Source organism: Macrotis lagotis, chromosome X, assembly GCF_037893015.1.
Source record: "Macrotis lagotis isolate mMagLag1 chromosome X, bilby.v1.9.chrom.fasta, whole genome shotgun sequence".
In the NCBI taxonomy this organism is placed as follows: domain Eukaryota; kingdom Metazoa; phylum Chordata; class Mammalia; order Peramelemorphia; family Peramelidae; genus Macrotis; species Macrotis lagotis.
The window spans coordinates 692,407,853-692,434,866 of NC_133666.1; the positions used below are offsets into that span (position 1 = coordinate 692,407,853).

General features: G+C 40.8%; 1 long non-coding RNA gene across 1 annotated transcript; it reads left to right on the forward strand.

The window, feature by feature from the left end:
* The first annotated feature begins 647 nt into the window (after positions 1–647).
* On the forward strand, positions 648–10,988 carry LOC141498108 (uncharacterized). The gene is made up of 2 exons (XR_012471559.1): positions 648–1,189; positions 10,647–10,988. It is a non-coding gene; the product is annotated as an uncharacterized LOC141498108 (long non-coding RNA).
* The last annotated feature ends 16,026 nt before the right edge of the window (positions 10,989–27,014 follow it).

The window sequence follows — 27,014 nt, forward strand, 5'->3', positions numbered from 1 at the left end:
TTAAAGATAGGCAGGGATTTATTGTTTTGTAATAGGGGCTTGTCTTGTGCCTAGGGGAGGCAGGGATTTATTGAACATCAGACATTGGTGGGGGGACCTTAAAACAGAGAAGGTCAAAGATGAGGGATCTTAGAACATAATGATGCAGGGGATTATAGACATAGGAGATGTTGTGATTAGAAACAAATGTTGTGGAAGGAAAAATATTGTCTTTCCTATCTGGGGAACTCTGTTCAAAGTGACTCCATTGTTAAAAGTGAATTCATCAGGATGGGATTGACTTTGGTTTGTTCCCCTTCCTCCAGCTTCCTGTTCCCAGCTAACTGACCTTGGCCATTGATGGGTCATGCTTGCGCTAGCATGACAGGAAATGGCATGTTGGACTTAAGATGGCACACACCTTGGGATAGGAAAGACCTGTACATAGCTTGCCTATTGGAGAACACCTGAGCCAGGTGCTAGACTACTCCCCAAACACCATCCTTGTCTAACTCACTACAGTCATGCATCTAAGTCATCTGTAAGAGAAGTGCCACCCTTTCCTCTCTTCTTCATCCTACCTTTTTCTTGCAAGGATAGCTAGCTATCTCTTTCTTTCTTAGACCATGTGCTTCCAATCTAGGCCTGCTGGAGAACCATGGGCCTCTATGTCATGTGGCTGGACCAAGCCAGCCCTTATATCTGTCTATCCTTTCTTTCTCTCTCTTTCTCTCTCTCTCTCTCTGGAAAATTTAATTAGAGTCCTTAGTTTATAAGTTTTGAGTGAGAGCACCTAAGAGACCATCCTCTCCTGTCACCATCTCGGCTCCCCCCCCCCCCTGAAATTTTACCTAATTTGTCCTTAAAACTGCTTGCTGCTTCTCCAGGAGGAGAAGAGGTTTTAATCTGTACACTTTACATGCCTATATAATAAATCCTGAGCAGTTTTAAATCCCAGGGCTGTATATGAAGTTTTTCACTATTCCAAAAAACTCTCAACCTTCAATTGGCAACACCAACCCCCTGACAACACTAGAAAGATTCTAGAACATAGACTATAAGAGCCAATGGAACCTTAGAATTACTTTGTTCATATGTTCTCTGATTTTATAGAAGAAACCATACCAGAGAGGGAATATGATTGTCACCCAGCTTGTGAACAGGCAGTTCTGACATGGAGATGGCTAGTGCCAGTGAGGTCAGACTAAAGGTATGGAGAGGGTATGGCTTCTGAGGTCCCTTTCAAGTATAAATCTAGGCTCCTATAATCTATAAAATAGAAGGAATTATACCTACACTCCCAACCACATAGCGTTGCTGTAGAGAAACCTTAATGTATTTCAGACACGAGAATTAGTGGTAGTGGTGTCATCAGTGTTATTGTTGTGGTCAATGTCATCATTGTAGTTGCTGCTATAGGTGTATCCTGTTTTAAAAAGTTGAAATCTCTTCTCCAGTCATCTGTATCTGCCCAGGTTGAACATTCAAACTGTGTCAGTTTGGTAATCCTGATGGCTTTCTGGAATTGGCAGTGTTATAAATGGTTCATGAATACTTAGTCCAGAGTGATTAAAATGTTTTTTTTTTTTATTAAGATGTCTCAATAAATGGCACACCTCTCTCAAGGTGGGAGAGGGGTGAGGAATTCTGAAAAAGTTAGGTCTTTTATGCATTGTGAAAGGCTTTGCTTCTGCCTCTTCATGCCAATCATTGTCTGGGGTCACAATCTAATTGATACATTGGTCCCCATATAAAACAGCTACCTCCTTGAGAAGGTCTAAGACCCTAGGTTAATTTAGAACTAGATGGGGAAGACTTGGTCTAATCTGTTTTCGATCAAATAGGCTAAGTCTTTTGTCTTACTCACATACCTGCCCATAGGCAACAACAATGCAGGCAGACCCCAGTCTTTCTAGTGTAAACTAACAATTCTCCCTTCACATTCTTGTGAAACCCAAACACCCCCATATTCCTCACAACAGGTACACAGAGAAACCCTGGTTTGTCTGAGTATTAAATTGTACCCTCATAAGGGTACATATTTGCAAAGATAAATTAACTTGCTGTATAAAATCAGGTTCCAACTCCAACTTCCCCTAGAAATATGGGACTTCAGATTCCAAGGCTGCCATCTCTCTGCCATTTTCAAATGGTACTTACCCAATCTACTCTCTCCTCTCTTCTTCCCAAATGTCATCACTTAGACATCAGACTGGATATCCCTGTTCTATAGTTGCTTTCCATCACTGTACATCACTTGGCATCTATTGGCATATCTCTACATATGTCCAATCCAAGCTCCATAGAAGTCAATGTCCATTGTCCAAAGTCAATGAATTTCAGTGAAATGCTTTGCCCCCTGGCAAGGATTCAGTAAATCCCTGCCCCAAGGCACAAAATAAGCCCCTATCAACATAACAATAAATCCCTGCCCTGGCTTTAAAGGATTAACCCATCCCATTTTTTTCAAAGCTGAAACCATTTAAAACCCATTTACTCCCCTTCCATTTTAAGCCCTCCCATATACCCCCCCCACCCCAAATCCCATCCCATTTTCAGGGCTTGAAACCTGGCCTTACAACCCATTGTCTCCCTTACAGAAACTACTTGAAGACGCTAAATTGACCCCTCAGGATATGCTATGCAAGTCTGTGTTACCCACTCCTTAATACCTCTCTAGAATCACCCTAACTCCTCTCTTTCCCTTTTATCAGCGCTTAGCCTATATAAAACCTGGCCTTACCACCTGCCGGTGTTGTTATCAGCCCAGTGCAACTGTCCTAATTTTCTCTCTTTCTTAAAGAACTCCAATAACTTCCCTAAGAAATCTAGCCCAGTTACAACAACCCTGAAACTGTCCTTAGTTTTCTCTATATATACTTCTCCCCTAATTAAACCTTGACCTTGTCCCCTGCTGGCTGCTGATTTAGTCCAGGTACAACCTTGCAACTCTCCTTTTTCTGCTCTCTATGCATCTTATCCCCAGGTGGCTTCTGTTGTTGATCATCCAACTGTACTAGCCTTCCCTCTCTACTTTGCTAACATCTTATTTCTGCTTAATCCCCTTCTTGCATTACCTTAAACAGAATAAACCTTGTTTTTGTCCCTAAATATTTCTGGGTAAAGAACTGGTCTTTTAAGTGAATTCATTCACATCCTTGAACCCTACACTAGACAACATCACATTTTTCCATTATCAATCTAAAGGCCATATCTAACAGCCATTTCTTAGCCCTCATCTTTTACCTCTTTATTACATTGGACATTAGTGACCATCTTCTCCTCCTGAATATTTTCCTATCTGGGTTCTTATAATATTATTTTTCCTCTGTTCTCTTCCCAATTGACTGGATCCTTCTTGTCTCTCTCCCTTGCTGACTTTTGAGTCTTCTCCCTCAAGGCTCTTTCCTATGTTCTCTTCTTTATTCTCCATATATAACCTCTCACTTGATTTTGTCAGGTATCATATCTATGTAGATAATTTCTATATATATGTGTGTAAGAGGATTCATATCTTTCAAGATGCAACTGGTTCCAGATTGGGAAGATCCTAGAGACACCTGTGGGTCTTTTAAGTGAGGAAATCATAAAGTTCTCTGACTTAGGAGGGTAAGAAAAGGCATACATTTTAATTCACAGGTTACTGCAAAAATTTACAAGTTAATTCACAGATTTCTTTAGCAAAGTAAAGAAAATGAGTTTTTTTTAAGACGATAGTAAATTTAAGCAAAGAAGAAACAGCTACAAGCTGGGTTAGTGAGACCATAAAGGACAGCTAAGTATGAGAAAGGAGAAAGGGAGAAAAGGAGAAATACAGCTGTAAATAAACAGAAGGGCTGATTAGCTAAAATCAGCTAAGATTAGTTTAGAGAAGGTGAGCAGAAGCCTTATGGGGTGTATAGTCCCCCTCCTGTTCAAGGAGGAGTTAGGGTGGCATCAAGAGGGACTAAAGAGGGACTTAATACTGACATAAGGTTATGTTCTTGCACATGTCTGAGGGATGCAGAGTTTTAGATTAACCTTAAATTCTCAATTTAAGGTTTAGATAGGTTTCCATAGCAGACTAGTACAGAGTCAATATAGGGAAGGTTTAACTGTTTCAAAAGATTAACTATTTTAATAGTATCTGTCAAGAACATTCCTTGCTTCTAGAGGTTTGCTGGTATTACACCTCTATCTCTATGTAGCATGCTTATTTGCTATTCTTGGTTCTGGTGGCCACATTGAATGTTCTGGGACCTCCTTCTAAGCATGTGATGATTGGTACTGGAAGGACTTTGCATTTTAGTGTAATTGGTAAAGCTTTGGTCACTTTATCCTCACTCCCTATCCTTGACTTCCTTTTTTTAAAAAAATATTTTATTTGTTTTTCCAACAACAAAAGGTTTTAGCGATCATTTTTTTGCAAGGTTTTGAGTTTTATAATTTTTTTCCCTCCCTCCCTTCCCTCTCCCCTTCTTTGATAGAAAGCAAAGACTGTATATTTATCACCATACTAATCATAGATCATATTGAACGTGTTATGAAAGAGGGATCAGATCCTATTGAAGAAAGAAAACATTAATGAGAGAAAAAAGACATTAATACATAAGATGACTTCTAAAAATTGAAGATAATAACCTATGGTCTTCATTTAAACTCCACAGTTCCTTTTCTGGATATGGATGGTATTTTCCAACACAAGACTTTTAAAATTGCCTTTGATTATCGTGCTGCTGAAATGAACAAGTCCATCATGGTTGATCATGATCCCATGTTGTTGTTAATGTACAGAATGTTCTGGTTTTGCTCATTTTACTCAGCATCAATTCATGCAGATCTTTTCAGGTTTTTCTGAAATCTTGTCCTTCATGATCTGTTTTTTGTTTGTATGTATTTTGCAAGGCAATGAGATTAAATGACTTGCCCAAGGTCACATAACTAAGTTTCTGAGACTAGATTGAACTCATGTCCTCCTGATTCCAGGGTCAGTGTTCTATCTACTGTGCCACCTAGCTACCCTACCATCCTTCATGATTTCTTATAGAACAATAGTATTCCATTATATGCATATACCACAATTTCTTGAGCCATTCCGCAATTGATGGACATCCCCTCAATTTCCAATTCTTTTTGGCCTTCTTTGCTGTGACTATTCTGTATGTGAATTTTAGATTCTATCTCTTACTTCTTGTTGCACAGGTTCAGGGAATAGACTACTCTCTACTCCAAACCCTGCCCTTCCATAGCTTCCCATATGAAGCATAGATTGAACTAGGTGAGGTTGTACCAAGGCTGCTCCCCCCCCCCCCCCCCCCCCCCGGAACAGAGATTTCTTTTTCTTTTCCTGAATAAATGACTAGACAAGGCTTTTGAGGTGGTTATTTCTGGGATTTCCCATTGGAAGATCTTGGGATGAACTTTTTAGTTTTGGAGAAAGATCATTTTTATTTTTCCTTTTTATATTCTTTATCATGTTTAAGTTGGTGCAGAATTTTATACACACAAGACAGGCAATAACTTATAAGAATTTTAAATGGTGCCTACTTGTTGAATTGTATCACTATATATTTAGGGGTGAGCATAATTTCTCAGCTCACTAGCCCTGGTAGATTTTGATGATCATAAAGGATTGTTGAGTTCTGGCTTGGCCAAGAATTGTGCTATGATTTTACTAAGACTCAGGAAGCATTCAAAGGGATAATGCCTAAACCTTCTCACATTACTGAAGAGCTTTCTAGACAGGCCCAAAGCATCCACTTGATTTGCTAAGGAGCATAAAGAAAGGGAAAAGAAGCATTTATACTCCTTTGTTCTTGTAGACAATATACATTTTTCAATCAAATGATTGAATTATAGGGCAAGATCAGACATGCCTAGGTTTCCTTTAAAAAGTAAACTTCCCCTGGGACAGCTAGGTGGTGCAGTAGATAGAACACAGGCCCTGGAGTCTGGAAGGCCTGAGTTCAAATCTGTCCTCAGATGCTGTGTGACTTTGGGCAAGTCCGTTAACCCTTTTGCCTTACAAAAACAAAACAAAACAAAAAAAAGCAGACTTCCCAACTCTGGAGTTGGTCAAGACAAAATAGTGCTTTAGACCTTTCTTTTCAGCTAATTGTTTCTACTGGCTTACAATTAAATACACTGCACTGCACCAGTAAGAGCTCATGAGCTATAACAGATCCACAAAGTATGTTGATTCTGTAGTAATAGTCTCTCCCTCTAGGGCACTCAAAATATGAGTATGAGCTGAGTTAATGAGTCAAAGAATATGAGAAAAGGGAATCCTCAGGTAGAACCCTTTGTTGTGGCTGTTGTCTATTATTGGTTCCAAAGAACACCATTGACTTCATGAGGGCCATGTCTTGACTCTCATGAGAATTGGATTTAAGTGAGTCTGAATAGCATGGTCATCTGCCTCACTGTGTCTTACAGTCATCGAAGTCCAGTGGCAGAAGAAAAGTCAAGAAGCCTGGTACTGGGTTTATAAGGGAAGAGAATGGAAAGGAAGAGAAGGGGGAGGGGAGAAGTAGTAGAGGGGAAGGGAGTTTTGTTGTTGAGTTGTTTCAGTTGTGTCTGACTCTTTGTGACCCAATTTGGGGCTTTCTTGGAAGAGATACTTGAGTGGTTTGTCATTTCCTTTTGAAGCTTATTTTACAGATGGGGAAACTGAGGCAAGCAGGGTTAAGGGACTTGTCCAGAGTCACCCAACTAGTAAGTGGCTGAGGCCACAATTGAACTCAGGAAAATGAGTCTTCCTAACTCCAGGCCTGGGGGCTCTGTGCTCTATGGTACTCCCTAGTTTAGTGGCTCCCATTTCTATCTGAATTTGGTTCCATTGATCTAGTCCAACCCCCTCATTTTACAGAGGAGGAAACAGATCCAGAGAGGGTGAGCCTTGTCTAAGAAGCTACTATCCCACTTCTGTCAGCCACCATTTTAACAAGGGAGGAAACTGAGATTGAATGGTAGTGGTTGATGAGTGCCCAACTCTCTGGCTAAGGATCTGCTCCCCCACTCCTATGTCTGTGAGTGCCTAGAGTGGAGATAGATTGCCCTCACTGAGGAGTTTAGGTCCCCAAATTCCCCTTCCCCCTCTCCCTCCTCACATTTGGCAATAACTTCAGATAATATCTGGTCTCTTCCCTATGCTAGTCTGCATGTGTAAGTGTGGGTGAATGTGTGTGTGTGTGTGTAAGTGTACCTATTGTTAGCTCAAACTTCAGGGTCGACCTCCTTTTTTCCCTCCATCTTGAGTTTCACAAAATCTCTCTATTTGTCCCCATCAATCTTTTCCCCTTCTGCTTCAGGGGCTGCTATTAGCAGGTTCCTTTTCCCAGATGAGCCTGGGTGTCCCCCAGGAGTCAGCCCCTGATGAGATCCAGGGATCACCATCTCTGCTGCTGATTAGGTGACCTTAGGCAGCTCACTTCCCTTCAAAACCTCAGTTGCCTCAGCTGTCATAAGAATCTGGGTTCTTCTAGTGTGCCCTAAGTTCTGTCTCCCTCCTGCCTCCCAAGTACAGGGCAGGTGGGAGGGGGCAGAGGGTGTCCCTGGGACTGCAGCTCTGCCTTACCTGAATGAAGACACCCAGGTGGGGTTTTAATCTTAGCCCTGCCTCTGATCTTATGCAGGAATGCCTCTGTGGGTCTCAGTTTCTTTCTTTGTAAAATGAGGAATCGCCAATAGCTTGTCTCTCCTATAGACCTATTCTGTCCAGTTTGGAAAAGAAGGCGAGAGAAAGGCTGCCCTCTAGCGTTGCCAAGATTCCTCAATCCAATCCAAGTACAATTTATTAAGTAGATGGCAAATTTAGTAGTAAATATGCTATGACTCCCTTTCCCAGAGTCAGGCTAAGTGCATCATCCTTAGGGGTCCCTGAGGGGCCGAAGGCCACATTCCTTGGTCTCAATGACTAGTGCTCAACTTCAGTCCCATTTAACCACTTACCTTTAATTAGCATACACTAGCTGTGTGACCTTGGGCAGGTCACTCAACCCTGATTGTCTGGTATCCAGGTCATCTCCAGTCATCCTGATTCAGATCTGTCCACTGGATCCAGGTGACTCAGGAGGAGACTGACAACTCAGCACAGCCCCCCCCCCCCCCAATCCATATCATGATATCACCTCTCTGACATTAGGATCTTCTTTGAGTAAAGGACAAACATCAGTAGCAGCAGCAGTAGCATATGTAGAATAAATAACAGAGGGATATTTACTTGATAAATTTAAGAATAAAATTCATGTTTCTTCCTAAAACTCTGGGGCCATACTAGTCCCTTGGGAAAACTATACTCTTAGTACCTTAATTTTGAAATATATTCCTTTCTCCTTCCCATTCCTGGCAGCCATTTCTTATGGCAAAGATGAAAAAAAAAATTCAACAAAAACCAATAGAGGGACCATTTCTGACAATATATGCATGATTCATACTCATAGTCCCCCCACTTCTGCATCAAATGAAAGGAGAGCAGCTAGGTGGCACAGTGGATAGAACACTGACCTTAGAAGTCATGACAGGAGTTTGAATCTGGCTTCAGACACTTGACACAAACTAGTTTTAGGACTTTGGGCAAGTCACTTCACCCTGACTGCTTGCATCCAGGGCCATCTCCATTGGTCCTGATTTATATCTGGCCACTGGACCCAAATGGCTCCAGTGTAGAGAGTGAAGTTGGGGACTTAGCATAGCCCCACCCCCAACTCAAATCCAGTTTTCTTGCTTGATGTCATAGCATCACCTCCCTGATGTCATGGTCTTCTTTGAGAATGAAGGACAAACATCATGGAGGGAGGTTTGTTTTACTCAGCTTTTCTTTGTGGCCAAGCTTGGTCCATCTCTAAAGTCCAATTCTCTTTTCTCAATTTTCATCCTCCTTGACTTCCCTGAAGCTTTTGCCCCTGCTGACCACCTCCTCATCCTCCTTTGGCTTTTGTGAATCTGCCCTTTCCATGCTCCCTGCCTTGTCTGACTATTCCTTCTCTGTCTCTTTTGATCATTATTCAGCCCTCACCTTCCTCAGTTTTTCCCTAGTAATATAGAACTATAAGATTTCAGAACTGAAAGGATCCTCAGAGCTCAGAAGTCATCTAGCCCAACCCATTACAGTACAAGAATCCCCTCTAAACCAAACCAGAAAATCAGTCAATCATCCTTACTCCAAGACTTTAATTAGGAGGAATCCTTTCCTCTCTTCTCCATAGTAGTAAACCACTCTCAGTGATAGGAAATTTTTCATAAAATCAACCCTCAGTTTGTTTCTTGGTAACTTCCACTTGTTGCGCCTGCACCCTGGCAAATCTAAAATTCCTTTACCAGTGTTGGTTCTTCAAATACTTAAACCCATCACCACTCATCTGGTCTATGACAAGAACCTCTTAACTGATCTCCCTGTCTCCAGACTCCCCCCAACTGCCATAACCACATCCCTAAAGTACAGACCTGTCCATGCTGTTTCCCTGCTCAAGAATTTTAAGAGGTTCCCCATTGTCTATAAGATAAAGCATAAATTGCTCCAAACTACCTTTCTAGACTTCTTGCACATTGCTTCCCAATTACAAATTCTGTGTCAGACATGACTTGCCTCCTTGAATTCACCTACTAAAGATTGATTTACTTTATTCAGTCACCTCATCTAATTTTTTTTTAGTTTTTTTTTTTGCAAGGCAATGGGGTTAAGTGGCTTGCCCAAGGCCACACAGCCAGGTAATTATTAAGTGTCTGAGGTCAGATTTGAACTCAGGTACTCCTGACTCCAGGGTCAGTGCTCTATCCATTGGGCTACCTGGCTGCCCCCACCTCATCTACTTTAAGTAACTGATAACAAGCCCAATACCTTAATCAGATGAAATCAATCTGAAGTTTAAACTAAGCTCAAAATGTCCTTGGAACCAGTGTGACAACAAACAGGAAGAGTTTAAGGGCAGGATGACAAAATTGAATCATACCCTAAGGGTCATCTCTAAACTGTCAACAAGTTGAGAATGGAGTATTTCCAGTACCTGGAACTTAATGACTGAGAAGGACCTGTTTGAAGGAAAAAGAGCCCTAGACTTGGTCTCCTTCCCATGCCACCCTACCTCCAACTTTGACTTCAAGAAGACCTTGCAAACTTTAAAAGGTTAGGATGATTTTTTTCCCCATCAGAATCCTAGCATCTCAAAACAACAGCAGCTAGTAGAAGCATCTGAATCTAGAACCAAGAACAACCAAAAGATAAGAACACTGTATTTGGAGTCCAGAAGATCTGAATTCAAATCCTGCCTAGAGATACCTACTAATTTCTCCCATCTCAGTTTACTCATATGTAAAATGGTGATAATAAAGCATCTACCTCCCAAGATTGTTATGAGGTATCCATAAATTGTTTTACAAACCCTAAAGCATATATAAATGTTGGCTGTTATTATTTCCATACTTAAGGGGAATTTCCTCAGCACCCCATGAAAGAGAGAAAGGAATTTCTGGAAACCCAGGAGTTGTGAGTTACCCTTTTGCCATATGGGCTCTCCAAACCTGAGCAACCTTCCCCTGCACTCTCTATATATATTGGTGGGAGAATGTGCTCCAGACTTTTGGGTGGTTGTTTCGTATCAGCTGTCTTTGATAAAGCAAATAAATTCTTTCTTCTAAAGGCTACCTGAGAATGGTCGATTAAATTGATTCTTCTTTGATCTTCTTCAAAGGAAATACACCAGTGGGGGCTCAAGTCAATGGCACTAGAAAATCAGTCCTAAAGCCCTGCAGGAGTAGTAACCATGCTCTGGAGAACCATCTCATCAGGCAAGTGAGAACTGGGATAGTAACTTCAGAGTGGCCATACACACACACACACACACACACACACACATACAATTTCCTGTTTGACATGATTGCCCATCTATAACCTATTTTAAATTATTTGCTATCATGGGGAGGGAGAAAAATTTGTAATTTAAAATCTTACAAAAATGAATGTTGAAAACCATCTTTCCAAGTAATTGGAAAAAATACAATTAAAAATTATTTCCTATGACTGTAACAAACTCCCTCCTCATGTCTAACTCTGAGTTCTTTTCAAGGCTCTGATACCTCTGAACCATGAAATTTAAATATCTGGAGTATTTATCCCTCATCAATTTGTTGTTGATCAGTCATTTTTCAGTCTTGTGAAAGACCAAATGCTCTTCATGACTCCAGGTGGGGTTTTCTTGGGAAAGGACTTGCCAAGTTAAGCCAACAAGCATTTATTAAGTGCCTACTATGTGCCAGGCCCTTGTTAAGCCCTGAAGATTAAAAAGAAAGCCCCTGGCCCCCCTCTCACATAACCCAAATTCCCTTAAGGAGCTCACAGTTGAATTGAGGAGACAACATGCAAATAACTGTACAAAGAGGATCTATAATGGATAAATTGGAGATTCAGAATGGAGTGAGAGCACTAGAATTAACAGGGGTGGGAGAGACGTTTTGGGAGAAGGGGGGATTTTAGCTGGGACTTGAAAGAAGCTAGGAGGCAGAGATGAAGAGGGAGAGTATTCCAGTCTGAGGGTGCAGCGATAGGATCTCTACAGTTGGGAGTCGGAAGGTCATGTGCATAGAGCTGCAGACTGTGAAGGACTCCAAATGCCAAGATGAGAAGTTTGTATTTTGTCCTAGAAGTGATAGGGAGCCATAGAAGATTCCTGAGAAGGGGAGTGACTCAGTTTCCCTTTGATTTAGGCTTTTTTTTTGCAAGGCAATGGGGTTTAGTGATTTGCCCAAAGTTACACAGCTTGGAAATTATTAAATGTCTGAAGCTGGATTTGAACTCAGGTTCTCCTGACTCCAGAGCCAGTGCTTTATCCAGTGCGCCACCTAGCTGCCCCACCTTTAATTTAGGAATTTTGTTTTGGCAGCTTTGTGAAGGCTGGATTGAAAAGAAAGGAGACTGGATGCAGATTGTGAACATAAAACTGTTCAGAATAATAGTGAATGTTTCTAAATTGTAAGGTTTGGGAAACACTTCACATATATTATTCCTGTGGAGCTTCACAAGAACCCTGTGAAGGAGATGATATTGTTATTCCCATTTTACAGATGAGCAAACAGACTGGAAGATAGTAAGTGACTTGATCAAGGTCACACAGTAAGCACCCAGGGTAGGACTCTAACCCACATCTCTCCAATTCCAAGCCCAGCCCTCTCTTCATTTTGTCCATCAAAGACAAAATAAAACATTTTCATTGTTTTTATTTTACTTAAGTTTCCATTGAAAATGCAAAGGGTTTTATTTGGATTTTTTTTAATTTCTTTCTCTGCATTCATATTTCTTCTCTCTGGCTTACCATTTAAAGTCTGAATCAAATGCCATCTTTGATTTCTTCCCCACCTCACCTCTAATATAGATAGGTAGCCTTCCTTTTGGTTACTGTTAGAGGCTCTTATCCTGTCATGTTAAATATTCTAGTTGCTAACTGGGGTGTGCTGGAGCCAGCTCGAACCAGCTCTCAAGACCCAGTTGAATTGATTCTTAAATTTTCAGTGTGAGCATTTATACCTCAGAAATTGGCCAATGCAGGGGCATCTCATTGATGCAGTGGTTAGAGGACCAGCCCTAAAGTCAAGAAGGCCTGAGTTCAAATCCTGCTGCCAGATACTTGCTAGTTATGAGACCAGTCACTTAAACTGGGCAAGTCACTTCAATTAGTTGCCCCAGTTTCCTCATCTTCAAAATCAGCTGGAGAAGGAAATGACAAACCATTCCAGTATCTTTGCCAAGAAAACCCTAAATAGGACCAGAGTCAGATACAGCTGAACAACACACTGAGTCACATTTATTTGATTTATTATTTTGTCAATTATCTAGACTTAAGAGAGTAATGGAGAAAATATTAGACAACTCACATTTGAAAGTGTGTCTAGAAAGCTGATTGTTAATGTACTGCCACCACTATGTCTACCCTTCCCACCCTTTGCTGCTGAGTTGATGTCACTTCATATGATTGAGACTTCCATATTATAGTCCAACGTTTTGTTCCTCTGAACACCAAACCAAAAAGGGAGGATTAATAAATGTAGCAAGTATGCTATGGTTCCTCCTTGCACACTTAGACCAGCTACTTCATTCCTTAGAGTTCTAGGTACACTGAGGGGGTGTGGATGTGCCTAATCTACCATTGACTGGATTTCCCTACCCACTGTGATCCCCCCGTTGCTTAGTACTAAGGACTTCCACCCAGCCTCAGTTCCATTTAACCATTTAATATCAATTCATCACCACGCTGGAAAGAGATCTAGATGAGAGTCTATGTTGAAGAGGAATTCTGTACAAAGGGTGAGGGCCTTCAGACAACCCTCCCTCGCTTAAATTAACTGGTACAGAAGATATTTACTTGGAAAAGATAAGAACAAAAGTAGAAAAGATTCCCCCTAAATATCCATACCACCTCACATACACAATATCCATACCACCTCAGTCTCTGGGAAGACGAGACTCACTCTTAGTACCAGTCCTAAATAATATTAATAATCCCATGTCCAGATGTGTCCTTGTCTTGCTCCTCTGCTCTGGGTCCTGAAATTGACCTTTGAAGATACCCTTGCCCTGGATGCTAAGCAGGTCACAAATCCCAGCCTGGATTCTGATGCTCAGACTCTAGTGTCTTGTTCTCCTAAAATAGAAAAGAATAAACAGAGACCCCAAACCAAGAAGTGCTTTTACAGAATTCTATGGTCTTATGGGGAGGAAAGCCTCAAGGTTTCTCTTCCCCTGTCTCATCTGACCTGAAGAAGACAATGACATGAGGCCTCTGACCCAGACTGAGGGGCCTTTTTGTAATCCTCCTTGGCCAATCAGAGATTCCCCTATTCTTTGGGGGTTTAGCCAACTAAGAATCCATTTACAGAATTTCCAACATCTCTCCATTGCACATCTCATCCATTGGAGAGACGCTGTCCAGGAGTTGTCCACACGTGCCAGATACCTATAACATAAATATTTGTTCAAATGGAATTTCTTTTTAAAAAATGACTTTGAGAAAAATAAACTTCTCTGTTTAACTTTTAAAGCCTTTCCTAAGCTGGCCCCAACCCAGCTTTCCAGTCTCGTCAGACATTCCTCTTCCTTCGCCTCCTGCACGCTACAATCCAACCTTGCTAACCATCTTAAGGTATCTGAACAAAACAGAGACCAAAGACAGAAGAAATCCTCAGACTCTACTCAGACTGAAAGAGGTAACCAAGAGATCATCAGTAATTAGGCCAATCATGATCGACAGACTGACTCAGCCATTTAGACAAAACTTTTATTTAGGAAAGTCCTTTATACATGAGGGGGAAAGTAGGAAATAAGGGAATAATACAGCCCTTCTGTGCCAATGGGCAAAGTAACCTATTCATTATAGGAATAACCTTATTCAAGTCCTTCAGTAATATTCAAACTTTTCAGTAATAAATCTCAGGTGAGGGATAATACTGAGATAGACATATGCTCCCCAAAGGTTTTTATCACCATCATGGAAAGAAATCTAGATGAGAGTCCATATTGAAGAGGTGAGGTCCTTCAGACAACCCTCCCTCACTTAAACCCAATTCACTTGCAAGTCACTTTCTGATGTTATGGTCCTTTTCGAGAGTGAAGGACAAACAACATTTGGTAATGATGTTGTGCTGCTTGCATCAAATCCTAAGGAATTGTAAAACCTCCTGAAAAAAATCTTCAGTCACTCAAAGGAATTGAGCCTGTCCATTCACACAGGAAGAACCAAGTGGATGACAAATGTACACTGCCCAGATTTCAACATGCATTTAGATAATCACTCTATGATCATCACAGTATGAGTATCTGGAAAGACAATACAGAGGGAGGGTGATCTGGCCCTAAAGTTGTGAAGAAATGTTATACTATTATATTAATGGCAAATTATTCATTTGTGACTCACCCTTTTCCTCCTATTTCTGTTAAGGCCCACTCAACTAGGAAACCTAATTTTGTTTAGAGCATAATAAGAATCCCATCTGGTGAGTCTTTGCCTGGGGGAGGAATGCCCTGTCCTTGGTCCCCTCCATTAGAATTTAGGGCAACCCATCTTATAAAGAAGAAAGCTAGAGAGATCTTAATGAAGATGGATTCCCTTGACCCAGTACTTCAAGGCCTCTGTGTCTCAGATCAAGCCATGGTCACAGAATGATGAGCTGAAGACTTTTAGTCCACCCCCTCATTAAAGGTCCACCAGACAGAACTGAGTTTCATTTGTCAGGGAAATTCCCTTTCAAAAGGGATTTAAGGCAATTCAGTCTTCCTTTGGTGATTTTGTTTACTGAGAGGAGCCACTGCTATCAATTTCTTGATTACAAGCCTATTACAATCAATAAATTGATTATTAATTTCCCAGAAACTGCCTCTCAAGGGTTTTCATTCATCATAGTTGAGCCAGAAAAAGTGGGTTGGCTTACTTTTGGAAATTACACAGCTATTTTACCGATCCCCAGTTCCCCATAAAAGATTATAGTATTGTGAGAATGTGGTCTGCTCTCAAAGATGGTCTTGGAAAAACTGCCTATTTCTTTTATTTTCATGCTTGGAGAACCATTCTCACAAAGATTCGATAGAGATGGGAAAGTGATAATATGCATGGTAGTTGACAGTGTCCTCTTAATTGTCTTCTATTCACCAATAATTCTGTGTGTGATTGAATGGTATCCTTCTCTCTTTCCCAAAAACTGAACCTTGAGTTCCTTTAAAATAGGCATCTCTTATATTTCCTAAGTGCTAGTAACAGTTCCTCTGATGACTCTTACATCAATAACCAACTATTTCCTGCCTGTAAAGATATAGGCAGTCTCAGTTTTATCCAGTGACTCTTGACTCTCTTCTTGAGGAAAGCATTCCAAATGACAGAAAGAGAGCTGCCACCTCCAGGCTTTTCATTTCTTAATCCTGAGCCTCATTATCCAATTATTTGTCATTGCCTTTTCTGAGTTCAACTTTGAATTAAAGTAATTAAGCATCAAGGTATATTTGGTGAGGCCAATTCTTTTCTGTTTATTAACAATTAAAAAAACATTTGTTTCAGGGGGAGAAAGACTGTTATTTAGCAAGGTATCATCTCCTTAAAATCAAATGAGGTTCCTTTTCATAATGTAACTCCAGAGATATCTTTGTTGGATGATCCTCTCGATGATCGACCTCAGAATCAAAGAGGGAGATGTATACATTATCTGAGAATCAGAGAAATTGAGATATAAAAGTGACTGGTTATACAGTTCAAACTATAACAGAATAGACTCCTCATTCTTAAGTCTTCAACAAGTGGCTATCCAACCTCTCCTAGATACCTTCCCAGGGGCCTTCCAATGCTAGAGCTTTGATTCTTTGATCTGCATGTAGCTCTCCAGTAAGAAGGAATCTCAGGATAGCCAATTCTATTTCAGGGTAGCTCTCTCTATGAGGAAGTTTTTTCCTGACATTGAACTTTTATTTTGCCCCTTTGCAACTTCCTCCTTTGACTCCTCAGTCATTTATTAACTTTGTGTCCCTGGATAAGTCATTTAATCTTATTTACCTTAGTTTCCTCATTTGTGAAATGAACTAGAGAAGGAAATGACAAGACACTCCAGCATCTTTGTGAAGAAAACCTCATATGGGGTCATGAAGAATAGGACAGAACTGAAAAACAATGGAATAACAACAAAAATAAAGATTAAGGGCTGGCTAGGTGGTGCAGTGGATAGAGCACCGGCCCTGGAGTCAGGAGTACCTGGGTTCAAAGCCGGTCTCAGACACTTAATAATGACCTAGCTGTGTGGCCTTGGGCAAGCCACTTAACCCCATTTGCCTTGAAAAAACCTAAAAAAAAAGTTTTAAAAATTTAAGCACCTACCCTGTGACTGGCACCATCAGAGACAAAAAAAACAAAACAAAACCAAAAAACAAGGCAAAATCCCTTCTTCAAGGGGCTTACAATCTGATTAAAGAGTTTAGGAATGGTTTTGTACTTACCACAAGTGATTAGCTTTTTTTAAGTCCAAAGAATATATATAAAATAGCCCTTAAGATTCACATGATTTACTTCTTCAGCTTTAGGAGTTTGTTTTAGTCTAAAGTTATGAGTTCAATCACAAACACTCTATGCCCCCAATTAGAAACATTCCTAACATCTAGGCAGAGGTTGGGCTTTCTGCCCATACTTACATTTATAACCATCCCTAGTTAACCCCTGGCCTTTTTGTGGTTGAAGCAAATTCAGGTTTCTTGAAATGTTTGAATAATAAAATGGTTGATTATATAATGTGGCCTTTGGCCAAACGGCCACTAAGAGAGGAAATCAGGGAAAGAATAGATCCTTTCTTGAGACTTTCCTCAGGCCTTGACTCGATGGGTGCACCTAGCATCAGCCCAACTCTTTTACTCCAAGGTGGAGTCTGGGGTAATCTTCTGTAGTTCCCTTCTCTGCCCCCCTTCAGTCCTATTATCTTCTCCTTTTTCTGGTTCCTTAGGGAATCACTGGCTCTTGACTCAGCTCTGGAAGACCCATCTGCTTCCTCTCTTTCCGACCCTCAAAATCTCTATATGACTCTGCTATAGCTCCTTCATTTTCTGCAGAATCCTTAGAGAATGCCAGTCTCTCATAAAATGACTTCCATTAATTCAAGGGGGCCTTCATCCCTCTCCAGTCTGTGTTCCCGACTCTTGAACCTTCTCTACCATTCCAGACTTCCATATCCTCTCCCCCCCACTCCTTGCTGGGTGTCTTCATCCTGTTCCATCCATCCCCTCCCTCCACATACCCCCCAACACACCCTTCAGCTTCCTTTTATGTGTCATAAGCTTAGCATTGAGGGCAGGCTAAAGCTGTCTTTCTACTTGTATTTGTATTTTTGAGCTTAGCACAATACAGCTCTTTGACTGATTCAATGGAAAAATGTTCTTACCTCACATAGATATTACTCTTAAGTAGGTAAGATGATAATGGAGCCCCTTACTTTGTGTTTGGATGATCTAAAAAGAAGAAAGAAAAGGAAGGAGAAAGGAATACACTATAGAAGAAAGGGGAAAGAAGGGGAGAGAAGATACCTTTCATTAGCTGGGTGCACAAGTAGAAGATTATATAGATAAGGAGGAGGGGATAGCAGTAGAGTCTGATGCTTTCATCTGGACTGGTCAAATAGGGTAGAATGCCAAGATTGTGGTACAGAAATACTTTCAACTAGACTGGGAAACAGGAGGGAATGGGGAAAGGTGAAGAAGAAAATAAACAGGAGGTAGATTCAAGGAGGGGGAATCAATCTAAGCAAGATGAAATCAAGTTTTGGAGGATGGAGAAGAAAGGAAGGAAGGGAGGGAGGGAGGAAGGAAGGAAGGAAGGAGGAAAGAAGGAAAGAAAGGAGGGAGGAAGGGAGGACCTATGATTGGGATTGGGCATTGGAAAGAGAAGAGGGGCAGGAGAGTGAAAGATTCCATTAAGCCCAGTTCACTAATTCTGTAAACAGAGCTTCATATGTACCACCCTCTTTTTTGTAAGGAAAAGGGGGGGAGTATAAAAAAATAGGATGGAGTGAAATGCAGAATTAATTATGGTAACTATAAGTGTTTTACAAGTGCACAAATAAAATGAATTTGGTTCAAATAAGGAAGGAAACAATTATCTGAAGAAAATAATTGTATCGAATTTCTCTGATAAAGGACTTATTTCCAAAATATATAAGAAATTATTCAAATTTATGAGAAAAATTATCAGTGATTTCCTAATTGATCAATGGTTAAAGGATATGAGCAGAGAGTTCTCAAAGGAAGAAATCCAAGCTATCAACAGCTATATATAAACAAAGAGCCTGAGTCACTAATAATTAGAGAAATAGAAATTAAAGCCATCCTGAAGTTCCATATCACATCCATTGTAAAAAAAGACATAAAAGAAAATAACAAAGGCTGGAAGAACAGGAAATTAGACCTAGAATCTACTTCCAGAATTCACTCTCTATTATATTATCTCTATTATATTTACTTATTTATTTATAAATATTTATATTTATTATATTTATCCCTATTTATTCCATGTGGTATCCTTTGTGGAGAGCCTATCTTAAAATCAGGAAGACCTTGGTCTTCCAACATCACCGGTCTTCTTTGAGAATGATGGATAAGTGTCATCAAAAGGACAATGGCATTATCAATTTTGTGAGTGGTTCTATAGAGGAATTTGAAATTATGAACCCAGAGTCATTAATATGTTCATACCCTTTGACCCAGAGATACTGCTACATGTCTGTACAGTGAGATCAGAGAAAGAGAAAGAGAAATAATAATGATAGTCACTAAAGTAGGAGCTATTATTTAACAGATAAGGAAACTGAGGCAAACAAAGGTTAAGTGACTTGCCCAGGGTCTCACAGAAATTATCTGAAGGCAAATTTGAACTTAGGTCTTTCTGACTCCAGGCTCTCCTATCCACCGTACTACAATAATAGGCAAAATATTTAAAGCAGCTCTTTCTGATGACAAAAATATCAACTGAGAGCAGAATACCCATCAATGGGAAATTCCTGAACAAGTTATGTTATACATAAGTGATGAAATACTACTATGCTATAAGAAACGATGAAAAGAATGGTTTCAAAAAAACCCTGAGATTTATACAAACTGATGCAAAGTGAACTACAACAATTTCTACAACAATGTAAAGGAAAACCATTTTGCAAGATGGTAGAACAGCGATCAGTGCACTGATTTGCCATGATACCAGAGAACTGAGGACAAAATTTGCTACCTACCTCCTGATGGAGAAGTGATGGACATAAGCCGCAGAATGTGGTGTGCATTTTAACAACAGAATTTGTTTTACTTTATAAGGCATATTTGTTGCAAGGGTTTTGTTCTTCTTCCCAATGGGGAGAGGTGGAAAAGAAATAAATGCTTTTTACCTGAAAAAAAATAGTTTTAAAAAGGGATTCATGGTTTGAGGAGATGCCTCTTGGAAGAGGACCCAGAAATACTTGGGTCCTATATGATATGATAATTTTATCAATGACTAAGATGAAGACATAAATAACACCTAAAACCCATTTCAAATGACCCAAAACTAGGAAGAGGAACTAACATAGAGACAATAAAGACAATCCAAAAAGATTTTAACAGACTGGAACAATGGGCCTCCCTATTATATTATCCCTATTATATTTATTTATTTATAAATATTCATATTTATTATATTTATCCCTATTTATTCCATGTGGTATCCTTAAAATCAGGAAGACCTTGGTTCAAGTCCAGGGTCCAAGTTATCCTGACTGGGTGATCTTGGACAAAATATTTAGCATTTTACCCTATTCCATTCAGAGAGTCAAAGTTACAGAGCAATTGGCCTGCCTTGGTAGGGAACAAATCCGGCACACAAAAAGGTAAATTTCAACAGTGGAGTTGCTGTACTAGCCTCAGACACTTACTTGATGTGTGAACCTGAGTAAGTCACTTAACCCAGTTTGCCTCAGTTTCCTCATCTGTAAAATGGACTGGAAAGGGAAATGGTAAACAGCTCCAGTAGTTTTGTGAAACATCCTAACTGGGGGGGAGGGGGCAGTTAGGTAGTGCAGTGGATAGAGCACCGGCCCTGGAGTCAGGAGAACCTGGGTTCAAATCCGGCCTCAGACACTTCATAATGACCTAGCTGTGTGGCTTTGGGCAAGCCACTTAACCCCATTGCCCTTGCAAAAACAAAAAAACAAAAAGATCCCAACTGGGATTGTGAAGTGTGAAGAGTTAAACCCAACTGAAAAACAACCAAACAACAGTTCCTCTGACGCTGCCAGACATTTACTTTGTTCTACATGTATTTTGTTATTGCTTTTATCTAGTTCCATTACACTAGATTGGCATCTTGGTTGGTGTTGTTTTGTATCCATGAATTCATTTGGCCAATGATGATGATATTTTTTATTAATTCAACTTAGCTATGCTGAAGGATTGAGAACTCCCAAGCTGTTCAAGTCTTTTATTTCTATTAAAACCATCTCCAAGCTGTCCTTCTATCCATTGTCTTGGTAGGTTAATGTCCCAATATTTCATAAGCTCACTATACTGGTGCATGATTGTTCTCTTTCAACCAATTTCTCCTGGGTTTTATTAGTGATGTATGATTATGCAGATTATTTTTGTAGGTTAATTTATAATCAAGTCAACTAGCATTTATTTATTTAGATTTTACAAAGCAATGGGGTTAAATGACTTGACCAAGGTCACTCAGCTGATAAGTATCAAGTGTCTGAGGTTGAATTTGAACTCAGGTCCTCCTGACTCCAGGACCAGTGTTCTATCTACTGCCCCACTTAGCTGTCCCATCAACTAGCCTTTACTAATACCTACTATGTGCCAGACCAAAAAAAAAAAAAGCAAAACATAATCCCCACCCTCAAGAAGTTCATATTCTAATGGGAAAAATATCATTCAAGCAGTTATTTATGGTACAAGCAATTAGGTGACACAGTGAATAGAGCAACTGGAGTCAGGAGAACCCGAGTTCAAATTCACCCTCAGTTACTAGCTGTGTGGCCTTGGACAAGTCACTTAAACCCTAATTGCCTCAAATCCAGGACCATCTCCAGTGGTCATATCTGACCACTCAACCCAAATGGTTCTGGATGAGAAAGTGAGGCTGGTGACTTAGCACAGCCCCCCTTTCACTCGAGTACAATTCACTTACTTGTCATGGCATCACCTCCCTGATGTTAGGATCTTCTTCTTAAAGAGCAAAGAACAAAACATCAGAATGTACAGTCACAGAAAAGACAGGATGAACCAAATGGAGATGGTTTTAGTTAGTGTAAAGGGCAAACACAACGAATCTTGCTAGAACCCTAACTGATATATTGGTCGTTGAATTTTGCCTTTTCTTCTTCACTTCCAACGGTTGAGTTTCCTAGCCCAGGTTTGGGACCAACACCAGAGGAGCCCCAAGGGGCCCTGGAGCCTACATGTCCTCTGGATTCACTGAGTCTACTCAGAGTCCAATTTTTTTTTGACAAGGCAGTGGGGTAAAGTGACTTGCCCAAGGTCACACACAGCTAAAGAAGTATTTAGTGTCTGAGGCCAAGTTTGAACTCAGGTCCTCCTGACTCTATCCTACCTAACTTCCCTCAGAGTCCACTTTTTTTTTTTTTGCAAGGCAGTGGGGTTAAGTGGCTTGTCCAAGGCCACACGGCTAGATCATTATTAAGTGTCTGAGACTGGATTTGAACTCAGGTCCTCCTGACTCTATCCTACCTAACTTCCCTCAGAGTCCGCTTTTTTTTTTTGCAAGGCAAATGGGTTAAGTGGCTTGCCCAAGGCCACACGGCTAGGTCATTATTAAGTGTCTGAGACTGGATTTGAAGAGAGTCCACTTTTGATTCTAGTCCTTGGCTAACTTGAAAGGGAGGAAAGGTTATTAGGGTTATAATTCAAGTGGATAAAAGGGTTGATTGATAATAGATCCTAGAGAGTTAGAAATAAAGGGGAGCCTGTGATGTCATTGGGATAGCGAACTTCCTGTGGGGTGGAGTCTTCAAAGTTACTGGAAGCCAGCCTGGGTCAAGATATTCTGCACACTGAGTTCAGTTCTCTATCCACTGCAGCAGGGAAGTCAAACTTAAAAAGAAATGAGACCACTGAGCCCTGTGGGCCACATATGGACTAGAAAACCACCTATTAGCACTATCTATGTTTTATTGTATTTCTATTAATTTTATTCCATATTTCCCAATTACATCTTCATCTGGTTCCCGCTATACAAAAAAAGATGAAAGCACAACATCTTTGCCTTCATGGCAGATGTAAGTGTGGATGGGGGTGGAACATTACATATATCATCAGACTTGGTTCTTGTTGGTTTTGCTAAAAAGGTATTAATAAAATGAAATAATTATTTTTAAAAATTAATGGAACTGGGAAAGGCCTTAAAACAGGGACTGTCAGAGTTGAGACAGTTTCTTTCTTTACAAACATCCCATCACGTAGGTTGTGCCAGTGTGATTTCTCCCATTTTACAGATGTTGAAACAGAGGCCCAGAGAGGGGAAATGATGCATTTAATAAATTGGCTGACTGAAAGACTGGTAGGAGACCTCGAATCTGCCCCTTTTGGGAGTTGGGGTGGGGGGTGGGGGAGACTGATGAAGGTTTCTTAATTAGAGAGTCATCTGGACAGAGATTTGCCTGATCTGGGGGAGAGCGTGATGGGAGGCAGGGCTGTTGACATAACTGTGGTCTGGGTCCCGGGCTGCCAGTGGAATGGTGAGGAGTGGGCAGTTCTCCTTTGCAAACACCTCAGCCGTGACATTCTTATCTTTGCAGCTCTTTCAAGATCTGAAGATGCCCTTTTATCCCTGGGCCCCAAATGCAAGCGGTCTCTTGGCCTAAGAGTGTTAGGTTTCAGGAAAATTCTTAGTCACCATCCCCATTAACCAAGAGGTCTTTCTTCCCTCTGGCGCCTGGATCTCATGGCCTTCTGTCCTGAGACCAATCGGAAACTACTTTCTGAGGCTGCCAAGATATTTCCTTTGGGCCGAAAAGTCCTAAACTGACTTTCCTATGAACACCATGTGTTTGTGTGTGTGACGTTAATAAATCAAGTTTAAATAGCACTTTAAAGTATACAGAGCCCTTTTCCTTGCAAACATCCCATTGGATAGGTAGTGCCAGTGTGATTTCTCCCATTTTACAGACAATGAAGCAGAGGCCCAGAGAGGGAAAATGGGGCACCAGGCCAAGATCAGACCTCATCTTGTGGTCTAAGTCGGGGTTCAAGATCAATGATTTCAGTGCCATTGAAGGCCTGTAGAAGCTCTGAATGGACCCCCCCCCAACCCCACCTGACCCCCACCTTTCACTGGTGGCTAGTCCCCAGAGCTAATGCTTCCGCCCCACCCCCACACCATGGGGCTGTCCCCTTCCTGCCAGACCCAAGGGACTGGGCCATCCCTTTATCCGTGTGCCAAACAACCCCAACCCCCTGCCTCCCCCCACCTCATCCTAGGCTCTGGCCTTCCCAGACAGTCTTTGATCTTATCCTCTAGCTTGAAGTAGAACAAACCCCTCCAGGATGTCCAGCTTGAGGGAAGGCCTATGTATTTTTAATAGTGACACCCCCTTTCCCTTTGACACTCCCACTTCTTCCCCCTTCTCCCCCTTTCTGGTACTGACAACTTCTAATCACAATGGTGACTTTGTGCTTGTTCATTTGGTTTTAGTTCATTTAGTATACAAACAGAATATTGTGGAGACCCCACCCTCACACAGACCCACCCAAGGCCCACTCCTACCACTCCTGTGGAAGTAGCCCCAGTAAAAGAAAGATCAATAAAACAAAGAAAAATAAGAAAGGGGTGACCCTGAGAGCCCATATCAGTATTAATTCCCCAGTAATAATCACCCAGTTAACATCTCTTCAATATCATCTAAGGATGAGTGACCCAGTATTTGAACAATTGATATTTCTTTTTTTTTTTCTTTTTTCTTTTTTTTTAGTTTTTGCAAGGCAATGGGGTTAAGTAACTTGCCCAAGGCCACACAGCTAGGTACCTATTAAGTGGCTGAGGCTGAATTTGAACTCAGGTCCTCCTGACTCCAAGGCCAGTGCTTTATCTAGGTGCGCCACCTAGCTGCCCCGATATTTCTTGATATTATTGATGAACAATCAATTAACTTTTAAAAATCATTATGAAATGAGACATTATTTGTAAAGCATCTAGCATAGAGTAGGTTTTAATGCTTATTCCCTTAAAGGGAATATTTATTGAGAAGATTTTTATTATAATTATTATTATTATTATTATTACTATTACTTTTATTTGGCAGTACCATGTACTCAATCTGGGTCCTAAGGCTGATGCAGAAGAAAGGTAAGATCTGGTCCAGGCTATGGAGGGACTGACAGACTAGATTAGTTTGGAAGCTCTCTGAGGGCAGGAGTTGTCTTCTACCTCTTTTGGTATCTCCCAGCTCTTTGCCGAATGACTGGTATATAGCAGGTGCTTAATAAATGTCCATTAATGAACTTTCAGCAAATAAGCAAATAACACAGGACAGCAGATCATTTTAAAGGCTAAGCATTATACCATTTTCTTTTGAATTCCTGGCTTATCCCTTGTTGATGTTTTAATAAATTAATCACACACACACACACTCTCATCACTCCAAAAAAATATAATGGAGAAGCAATGAAATGTAGTTCAAAGGGCATAAACCATATACTTAGAAAACTTGATATCCCATCTCTGACCCTCATGATCTCTGTGACTTTGATCAAGTCATTTCCAAGCTCCAAGGCTTCATTTCTTCCTCTATTCCAGGGCTCCCTTTTTCTCTTCTGATCTTGTCCCCACCCTGATATAAATCCTCATTCCCAAGCTGCTGGGGGGTTGGGGGGGAAGTGCCTCAAGTTTCTCCTGGCTTCAGTCTATCCTCCATTCAACCACCAAGATGATTTTCCTAAAGCTCAAGTCTGCCCATGTCACCCCCTACTCGATAAAACTCCAATGACTCCCTATGGCTTTCAGGATCAAATACAAAATTCTCTGGTTGCCTTCTCAAGTCCATCATCACACACCCCCCTCCCACCTTTCATTTTCTTATCCTTGATACTCCCTTCCTCACTCTGATCATTCTCATTGGCTGCCCCCATACTTAGAACCATCTCCTTCCTCATTCCTTCATCTCTGCCCCCTGCTTCCTTGGCATCCTTCAAGTCTCAGGTAAAGTCTCCAATCCTCCTTAATCTTAGAGTCTTCTCCTATTTATTCTATACAGAACTCTTTTTCTTTATATTTGTTTGCATGTAGTCTCTCCATTAGACTGGGACCTCCTTGAGTTCCTTTACTTTGTCTCCCCGGACTCAGAGGAGTACCTACATTTATCAGGTATTTGGGGGGGAAATTGTCAATTGATAATTCTAATAGCTCTCCCTGCCCATAGGGATTGATGTGAAAAAAAAAAGTCCTGGGTGTGTGTTTTAAGGTCAGGAGGACTGTTATGGTTATCGAGATTCCACTTTGCCACTGACAACTGTGGAACTTTGGGTGCGCCTCTCGTTAACAAACGAGGAGATTAATGAAGATCCCTGAGTAGAGCAGGGTCAAGAATGAAAATATCAGGGGAAAAGATTCAGAGAGAGAGGAACGAGATAAGAAAAGCCTGGTCTGAATAGACTTGCTCTTTTCTGGTTTGTCCAAACATTAGCGACTCAGCTAGCAAAATATTTACCATTTCTCTGCTAGCAAATGTTTTAGTCGTGAAGCACAACCTTGTTTGGTTAGGAAAAAAACAGGAGCCAGACAGATGACATGCAGTGGTTCATCTATTATTTTCTCCTGGTTGATGCTAGACAATATGATGTCTTCCTTCCCCACCTCATATGGTATGGAGTCGGGGGGGGGGGGTGCCAGCTGTAGAGAGCTGATTGCTAAATCACCAACGTCAATATTCATACCTCTGAAATGGGCAAAGACTATAAATCAGGTCTTGCTTTATTGTTTTGTTGATTGTCTAGACGTAAGAAAATGATGTAGGGAATGTTAAAAATGCAGATTAAACTTAAAATATGTCTTCTATCTTTTGTTTCTTCTTCTGGAGAACCAGTTGTTTAGCACCGGCTAACACGCTGATGTGAGGGTGCTATTGGATCCTCAAGGCTGTGTCAGTAGAAGGCAAAACCAAGCTGGAAAGACTTCAAGTACAAGCCTCTTGTTGGACTGTAGCTCTAAGCCTAAGTCCCAAGAGGCTCATTACCAGGTTGGCCCCATGGTGATGAAGGACTTGGCTGACGACACTCAATGCCTAACCACCAAGTCACAGAGGACCTGTGATCTACTTTAGTGGATAAGGAATGTGGAAACAGTGAACTTGGAGCAGAGTAGGGCTACTCGTGTGCTTAGAAGTAGTTATATATTTCCATACAGACTTCATTGAAAAAATACATATATTTAAAATATATATATATATATATATATATTACAGGTGGTGCAGTGGGTAGAGCACTGGCTCTGGAGTCAGGAGGACCTGAGTTCAAATTAATAATTACCTAGCTGTGTGACCCTGGGCAAGTCACTTAACCCCATTGCCTTGCGCAT